The sequence below is a fragment of the Papaver somniferum genome, chromosome 2 (genome assembly GCF_003573695.1).
Source record: "Papaver somniferum cultivar HN1 chromosome 2, ASM357369v1, whole genome shotgun sequence".
Lineage (NCBI taxonomy): Eukaryota > Viridiplantae > Streptophyta > Magnoliopsida > Ranunculales > Papaveraceae > Papaver > Papaver somniferum.
The window spans coordinates 151073082-151082070 of NC_039359.1; the positions used below are offsets into that span (position 1 = coordinate 151073082).

At 35.6% G+C, this 8989-nt stretch overlaps 8 non-coding genes across 8 annotated transcripts; all 8 read right to left on the bottom strand.

The window, feature by feature from the left end:
• Positions 1-5607: 5607 nt before the first annotated feature.
• LOC113354871 lies at positions 5608-5717 on the bottom strand. Its single transcript, XR_003362074.1, has one exon. It is a non-coding gene; the product is annotated as a small nucleolar RNA snoR100 (small nucleolar RNA).
• A 172-nt stretch (positions 5718-5889) lies between these two features.
• On the bottom strand, positions 5890-5979 carry LOC113354853. Its single transcript, XR_003362060.1, has one exon. It is a non-coding gene; the product is annotated as a small nucleolar RNA snoR20a (small nucleolar RNA).
• A 29-nt stretch (positions 5980-6008) lies between these two features.
• Positions 6009-6092, bottom strand: LOC113354792. Its single transcript, XR_003362008.1, has one exon. It is a non-coding gene; the product is annotated as a small nucleolar RNA R38 (small nucleolar RNA).
• Positions 6093-6374: 282 nt separating this feature from the next.
• On the bottom strand, positions 6375-6466 carry LOC113354805. Its single transcript, XR_003362019.1, has one exon. It is a non-coding gene; the product is annotated as a small nucleolar RNA R44/J54/Z268 family (small nucleolar RNA).
• A 634-nt stretch (positions 6467-7100) lies between these two features.
• On the bottom strand, positions 7101-7210 carry LOC113354873. The gene has a single exon (XR_003362076.1). It is a non-coding gene; the product is annotated as a small nucleolar RNA snoR100 (small nucleolar RNA).
• Positions 7211-7504: 294 nt separating this feature from the next.
• LOC113354869 lies at positions 7505-7612 on the bottom strand. The gene has a single exon (XR_003362072.1). It is a non-coding gene; the product is annotated as a small nucleolar RNA snoR100 (small nucleolar RNA).
• A 188-nt stretch (positions 7613-7800) lies between these two features.
• Positions 7801-7890, bottom strand: LOC113354854. Its single transcript, XR_003362061.1, has one exon. It is a non-coding gene; the product is annotated as a small nucleolar RNA snoR20a (small nucleolar RNA).
• Positions 7891-7938: 48 nt separating this feature from the next.
• On the bottom strand, positions 7939-8022 carry LOC113354790. Its single transcript, XR_003362006.1, has one exon. It is a non-coding gene; the product is annotated as a small nucleolar RNA R38 (small nucleolar RNA).
• Positions 8023-8989: the final 967 nt, after the last annotated feature.

Genomic DNA, 8989 nt, shown 5'->3' on the forward strand with positions numbered 1-8989 from the left:
AGCGTTTCCATGTTTCTCCTCTGTTACTAGCAATTATGAAGACGGTGTAGAAGAGAAGACACGAGGCTGGTTTGGCGAATGTTAGAGAGTTGATATCTATAGTTTCTCCGATGGTGTTCTCGGGTATGTCTTGTTAATTCTTTGGGTCTTGTCTTGGGTTTCGAAAGAGCATGTAATAGTCTTTGATTTTAATGGAAGTTTTTCTGGTGGTGTTGGTCGTGGATGTAGCCTGTAAAGGTGAACCACGTATATCTTGTGTTGTGGTTGTGTGTGCTTGTTTATCTTCTGTCTATTTCTTATTATTTCTCCCACGTTTAGTTCAAATCACCAATTTCCTTTTGTGATCCTGATTTCCGCTGCGCTCGGGGTACCAATTTTCCCAACAATTAGAATCAGAGCCAAGGACGGGCTGGTGTGATTGAACCTGTAATTGAACGATGGTTTATTGTTCGGGTGGAGAAATATTTTTGAAGATAATGTTTCAACCGGTGTTTACACAAAGATGGGTTTGTGAAGTGATTTACAAACTGGAGGTTCAACTTGGTAGAAGTTTATGTTCTTCGTTTGGTTTTCATGATGTAGTATGGGATGCAGAATAGAACTGAATAAGGTGGAATACATATTTACTTCTTGAAGGTGTTAGTAATCATACACTATAAATAATGGGTTACAAAATTTGAAGAAATGATGGGGCTGTGAAGTCTCATGTAGAAGAAGGACCAGCAATTCTTCGAAGTTATGCACGAGATGTTATAGATTTATGTTCTTAAGTCTATGTTAAAGTATTCTTGATGGCTTGCACGTAATATCAAGAATGTGCCCGATCTCGGAAGCATGTTCCACAATAATATGGGCATTCACATAGTATATATTCTAAGCGAGTATGTTGGGGGTGATGGTGGTAAAGAGTATGTCAGATTAGTGATGGCTTTGAGAATCGCTTAAAGGATTAAGCATGTTAATCACAGTGGAAATATCTGATGGTTTCTTTTCAGATACACGGTAATCATGACATGTGCTGGAGTATGATATTGAAGCTAATTCTTCCTTTCTGGGTTAGAGTTCAATATGTTGTTAGCTTACTGGTTAGGTGGAGCTAGTGGTGATTCTTCTGGATGGTTCTCTTGGTGATCAATGGTGGAGTCTGTGCAAGGATTCGTTGATAATGATTGAAGATTTTCATGGTGTTTGTGAAGCGTGGCCAGTTTCACAAGAATTCTTCAAGAAGAAGATGGTTTGAAGACTTTTATCAACGTCATGGTGTTTTGATCAAAGAGATGGTTCTATGAAGATGAAAGTTCGGGTTTGAGATTCAAAAGTAATTCTACGGATATATAGAGATGGTGAATAACTCTTGTGGAAAATGGAGGTAATTTCATGTGATCGTCTCATGCTTGAAAGCATGATCCGAGGTGGAGAATTGTTGGATTTGGTTGGTGGTAAGTTTGACCAAAAGTCAAACTCTAACTTGCACAAAGCTTATTCCTAAAGTTTAGAAAATCTTAAGTACCAAGTTAGGGAAACTTGTTTCCAAAGTAATTTTCTTAAGGGCCAAGTTTGTTCCTCTGTATATAGGACTAGAATTGTAAGTTTATAAACAATCCAACCTAGAAGAGTGGTAAATCCTTGTGCTTGGGATTTTCGTCTCTTTGTTGGGAGGATCGTCTGCTACCGTGAAGGTCAATATCGGTGTGATAGAAAAACTTGTAGAGAGAGGATTTTGGTGTTCTAGTGTTTAGGGTTTAGGGCTTTGCCCTAAACCTAGTTTCTAGTGTTTCCATGTTTCTCCTTTGTTACTAGCAATTATGAAGACGGTGTAGAAGAGAAGACACGAGGATGGTTTGGTGAATGTTAGAGAGTTGATATATATGGTTTCTCCGATGGTGTTCTCGGGTATGTCTTGTTAACTCCTTGGGTCTTGTCTTGGGTTGCGAAAGAGCATGTAATGGTCTTTGATTTAAATGGAAGTTTTTCTGGTGGTGTTGGCCGTGGATGTAGCCTGTAAAGGTGAACCACGTATATCTTTTGTTGTGGTTGTGTGTGCTTGTTTATATTCTGTCTATTTCTTATTATTTCTCCCACGTTTAGTTCAAATCACCAATTGCCTTCTGTGATCCTGATTTGGGGTGTCAATTTTCCCAACACAAAGTACGATGTTCAGTTCGATTCCCGCAATTGTTAAGTTCTCCGTTAGCAGCTGGAAATCCGAAGAAACTGTTGAAAGCCATGGATAAAATTGAGAAACGATACTTTGATAAAGAAGTGGTGGCCAAGTTCAAGTATTCGGCAGCTACATTCATGTCCGAAGAGACCAAATATCAGAGTTGGAGGCCTTTCAGTCCACATAAACTTTTGTTTGCACGAGCTGCTTTTTTTTAACGCACGACTTTATGCGATATTAATCACCAAAAAAACTACATCCAAACATATGATGGGTTTTCACTAAAATTATGGTCCTCTCATTTGTTTGAAAATGTATAATTAGCTTTTTGAAATGATGATTAGTGAAATACAAAGAGAGCTAAGCTACATATGGGCAAAAATACTGCATCCCAGTTACAAGACCATGAAATAATCAGGTGTTCACAGACCAACTAAAAGAGAACAGCTGATCAGGGCCGTCGCTGGCTATAGGCCAACTAGGCGACGGCCTAGGGCCCCCAAATTATGTATTAGTTGCTATAGGGTATGTTTTAGACCCTTTGATATTGGTTTACTGTTTTGTGAGTCGTTGATAATTACAAATTCACCAAATGTTAAATAAAATCTCATGTTTGATAATAAACTTTAGGCTTTGGATCAGGGACGGAGAGAAACGAATTTTAGGAAGAAAAGGTTTGGGATTTCTGTAAGTTGGATGTCTTGTAGGTGCAAGTAATGATGGCAAAATCAAAATCTGTGTCTTTAGTGGAAAAACTCTTGGCAGAGGAAGAACTCAAGAAAACAACAATTGTATTGATGATCAAATATATCACTTAAACATAAAGCATATTTACTTGATTAATTACTAAGTTGTTTGCTTGATGAAATTGTGCGTTGGGACTCTGGGAATTAGCTCCTTTTACTAGATTGTTTTTCCGTTTTCTAATTCTCCATTATTAACGTTGTAGAACTCATAAGAAACTTTTTATGCGCTTATGCACTCTTGTAGCTTAATGAGCATTTATGTGGTGGGATTGAATCAATTATCTAATGTTGGAATCGATAAGGTATTGCACGGGAAGCTCTCCAAAAATAATGCATATATGTTTTAATTTCTTCTTGTCTTAGCTTGAGTTTTATTGTGTTCTTTTTTTCAGCTGGTAACTTTTTTTCTTTTCTTGGTTTTTAACAAGCCAGAATTGTTAATTGCATCCGCTCTCATGTTGTGTAATGCACAGGGAAGTCTTTTCTGTTGTCTCCTCTTGGCGTCGATGTGCACAATTCCTCCTCCAAGCTTTTATACCATATCGGTTTCCATATTACTTTAAACCGTAGCTTAATTATGAATCGAGAAGAAAATTGAGAATGTTGGAATTTTTTTTTTTTTTGGCCCCATAGCATATATGGGCTGGCTCCGTCCCTGCTTTGGATGCATGGGTTTAGAAACAATGAATGACTGTGATGAAGAATGAGAAAATTTGGTTAATGAGATGGAAACAAATAGTGATTTATTGGAGAATGATGAGAGTGCACATATGCAAAATGAAGAACCAATTGGGCAAAAATTGTCACCACCAAATACAAAAGATATCGAGGAAGATGAAAAGGCAGAAAAAAAATTATTTTGTTTTAATAGGCCCTCGTTTCAGTAAGTTCGCCTAGGGCCTCGTTTTAATAGGCCCTAGGCGAATAGACCTATTGTTCGCTTTAATAGGCCCTATTGTTCGCTTTAATAGACCCTCGTTTCAGTAAGTTCCCCTAAAACCTTTGATACGGCCCTGCAGCTGATTAACTGATCGAAGTTCCTCTTAAATCCATCGTAAAGCCTGCAGCTCTTTTCCTTTCAAATAACCCACAAAATGATAAAAGGTAATAAGCTCCACATCTGGTACATAAATTTGTGTTGGTAAAACGTTCTTCAAAAGTAAGTCGTGCCTATTTTTCATTAACTAAAGAACCAAAATTGTAGTATGAACTGCCTGATCTATGCATTACTTCCGGTTTATCTATTTCCCATCCTCACTTTCACTAAATTCCTTCCCAACTATACGAACCATATTTTGTATAACTCTTTTTAAAATGGGTAGACAAAACTCACTCTATCATTCTCTATAGTTAACCTAAACCTAACCTAATTAGGTTTGAAGATGAATTGCAAAACTCACTTTACTCTATACGTAATGTGATAGTCAAGATAGTGTGGACAACAAGTAAATCAATACATTAATATGCAACCGTTGAATCTGGGGAAAATAATGTAAACTTAATTGAAACAGTAAACTTCTATGTTTCCCTATTAGATCAATCATATCAATCATAAATTAAAAGTCCAACAAAGACAAAAAAGAATTAATTACTTTCCAGGATTTGTAAAATTATGCCGGGAGGAGAAGAAGGAAGATGTCGTTTGATGGTTTGGTTAGTAGTGGTAGGTTAACAGATTTAGGATTAGATTACTTTCTTAACGCTGGATTCGACGGAGAAGGGGAATAAGGAAGATGACGTTTGATTCGTGTAACCGGGGAGTAATGTTTACTCAACAAAGAATGAGTTAAATAACAATTGATTATGTATTTAGGGAAAGTTTGATAGTGTAACCGGGGAGTATTGTTTCCTCAACTAAGAATGAGTTAAATAACAATTGATTATGTTATCTGGATGGGATTATGGGAAATAGGTAAAACCTTACTTTTTTTCTAATATATACTTTTTTGGTCATGTGATGTGATTATAGAGATTATAGAATTTGACAAGATTATCTTTTGGAATTGAGCTTATCTTTTTCTATGGCTAATTCCAAATATATATGTTTGTTGAAATGTTCTGAGACCGAAGGCATAAATTACATTCTTCCTCTGCCATAACTATTTTACTTTTGTGTGCTACAAAGAAACGGAAGAAATTTCTCTGCTCATTAGTCATGGCAATGAACTTATTCAAAATTTAGACATCTTGGCACCAAAATTATGAAACACCATAAAAATCCCACAATCTAACTAGAACCAAAAGAATCTCAAAATGCAGTAAAGATTCATAGAATAGAAGGCAATTTGGAGAGTCAATTTGGAGAGTTTAAAATCTGGAATTGAACATCATGAACCAACAGGAGTAATCTGGTAACTAAATCTTGCGGCACTCATAGACAAATAGAACTTCCTTAGTTCAAACAAGAATTAAACCATTGTAGAACGAATGAAATATGAATCTCATAATATTGAACCATTGGTAACATCATGATGGCACCAACTTGGATACTAATTCATAAAAACACTTTTGAAGGACTAATTTCAAGACAATAAATCTAAGAATCCAAGAATCCAAAAGGAGAATAGACTACTGATATTCACTTCAATAGATGCAAAGAAGCAAGAACTGTAAGACTGATCAAAACTAAAGAATCCAGAAATAACAATTGAAGATGTAAAATACCACTGAAATACTACTAGCCATAATAAGGTTAGTTCCAACTGTAGGTACATTTCCAGGCCCGCAAAATCAGAGCGAGTGCATCAGAGCAAGCAGACATTAGCACCAACTCTTTGATTTCTGTACACAGTACCATGCTTCCCTCATTATTTTTCCGGAGCATCGGCTTAATTGTGCACAGCTTTACAACTTAAATAAACAGATAAACCAGCAGCGAATGCAAGAACAAATCCAAAACTCTTCAGCATTCAAAAGGCTGACCAAACGAATACAACACAAAGTTTGATAAATAAATTTGACAATAAGGAAGTCCTAATCAAAGCCTCAGACCGTCCTAGTTCATGATTTTCTAACAAACTGCAAACTAAAATTTGCATTTCTGTCAACCATATTAAAACTATCATCACCGGCTCATCAATTATATTTCAAAATTTTCGAAAATTGGTGTCAGAAGATAGAAATATCAACACTGCTTTACTCAGACAGGGATAAATGTAAATTTCATATTATCATCATTCACATTTCCATAAGAAACACTAAACATACATACAAAGACACAGATAGAGACTAACTGGCACTGCTCCAATCTCAATCACACATAACAGATAAACGCAAACCAAAAAAAAAAAAAAAACAAGACAATAAGCGAAATCTGTGATTGGTGTCTTAGTTATAGGTTGTGTTCATAGCTATTAACTCATAGTATATTTAATACCATCATCCACACTAATCAAAAAACAAAAAACATAAAACAAAATAAACGCTATAATAAGCTAAAATAAAATATAAAACATCAATTCTATGAAGATGCATCAGAGAGATTCCCAAGACGTGTCAACATATTATTATCCTTGAAAGGATTTCTGATGTCCCTGTCTGTTTTATCATCACTTGCAAATTCAAAAAATTTCTTAATAATTTTTAAGATAGAGGAAGATCAGAAGTGGTCAAGGTTTATTGACATTGTTTGTTCAGATAGAGACTAGTAGAGATTCTAAAGAGTAAAAATCCGCTCTTCCTATTCAATTAATATCACAAAAACGGACATATGAGCATTCTCGCTGAAAGGCAATTTGAAGAGTAAAAATCTGTTGACTACCATGAACAGCAATAAAATCCCTAACCTAAAATGCCCGAATGAAAGAATTGAACATCATGAACCAGCAGGAATAATCTGGTAATTAAATCTTGTGGCAGTACTGCAGTAGTAGACAATTAGAACTTGCACATTTAAACAAGAATTAAACCATAATAAACCAAATGAAATATGAATCTCATGATATTGAACCATTGGTAACTAATTCCTAAAAACACTTGGGGGATTACTTTCAAGACAATAAATCCAAGAATCCAAAAGAGAATGACTACTGAATTTCACTTCACTTCCTTGCATAATAGATGTAAAGTTTGAGAAGCAAGAACTGTCACACTGAGCAAAACTAAAGAATACAGAAGTAAAATTCTCTATGATCAATTACCATTGGTGAATCAATTAAATACTAAGCCCCAATAAGCATAATAAGGTTAGTTCCAACTGTAGGTACATTTCCAGGCCCGCAAAATCAGAGCGAGTGCATCAGAGCAAGCAGACATTAGCACCAACTCATTGATTTCTGTACACAGTACCATGCTTCCCTCATTATTTTTCCGGAGCATCGGCTTAATTGTGCACAGCCTAAAAGTGTATGAACAGATACATCAGCAGCCGACATACAACTTATACAAGCCAATGCAAAAACAAATCCAATTTCAAATCCTTCACTCAATTACTCATTCCAAAGGCTTATGTTAACTAAATGGTTAGTACCATGGCGGCTATGTACTGCAACAAGAAAATGCAGAACCAAATCTACTCTCGAAACTATAATTATTTCCAAACTATTTCCAATATAGCACATTCACTAACCATTCACTAAGTCCATAAACAAAAGAAAAAAAATGTAGGTACGTTTCCAGGCCCGTAAAATCAGAGCCAGTAGCATCAGAGCAGGCAGACATTAGTACCAACTTGATTTCTGTACACAGTACCATGCTTCCCTCATTATTTTTCCGGAGCATCGGCTTAATTGTGCACAGCTTTACAACTTATATAAACAGATAAATCAGCAGCAAGACTTAAATCCGCAATAAAACTTATACAAGCGAATGCAAGAACAAATCACTTTTTTCAAAAGGCTGATCAAACAAATACAACACAAAATTGATAAATTTTGATAATAAAGATCCATTGAAGCCTCAGACCGTCCTAGTTCATGATTTTCTAACAAACTGCAAACTAAAATTTGCATTTCTGTCAACCATATTAAAACTATCATCACCGGCTCTTCAATTAGAACTTAAATCATCAATCAAAAAATAAATGGTTTCAAAATTAGTGTCAGAAGATAGAAATATCAGCACTGCTTTACTCAGACAGGGATAACTGTAAATTTCATATTATCATCATTCACAATACTGTAAGAAACCCTAAACATACACACAGATCGATAGAGATTCTATAGAGAGGCATCAGCTCTTCCTATTCAATTAATATCACAAAAACCCAACATATAAGCATTCACGCTGTAAAGAGATCATCATTTGCCCTAAACTGCATTACCAGGGGAGAAAAAAAAACCGCCGAAAAAGAGATTATTCAAGGAAAATGGTAATTAAAACACAGCATAAAATGGTTAACTAGCCTAGATTCTGAACAAATCTATTGTGAATCATGGCGAAGTTCCTCGATTACCACTTATCTGAGTGAATCTAAGTGAGATTGAAGAGCTACGGCTGCGTCATGATGTTCATCACTTCATTGCGCATTCTGATTTTATAAGGTGTTTTCTAGGGTTTGGCCACGATTAGGGTTTGATTCAATGGTTACGATTCGATCCAGGGAATATGACAATACGTGCTTGAGGATAGAACGATTTTATTCATGATTTATAAGGGCTGATACCAGCATTACTGGGGGCTGACTCCATTTAGCCGATCCAACGGTTAGGATCGCTTAAGTTCTTGAGATTGTATCAGCCCTTAGTAATGCTGGTATCAACCCTTATAAATCGTGATTTTATTGGTAATCATAACATTTTTGCGGACCTTTATCTTCTTGGGCAATCTATTGTGATGAGCAAAGGGTGTCCTAGTAATAGCAAATGATTTAGTTACTCTTACTTAACCAAAATCTAATTGAAAACTAGTAACTTGACTAAAATTCTAATTTATAAACATAAAAACACAATTTTTTCTCTTAACCCATTTTCATTTTCTCCTCTTCTTCTCCTTTTCACTTTCATATTCATCTTAAATCTGGATTTGAGAAACTTGTATATCAGAATGTACTTTCTTTCTAACCCATGTCTTCTTAGACTCCGGAACTTTGAGTTGGTTCAAAGTTTGCAAACCGGTATGTGAACTGAATCTGTAAATTCCGGAA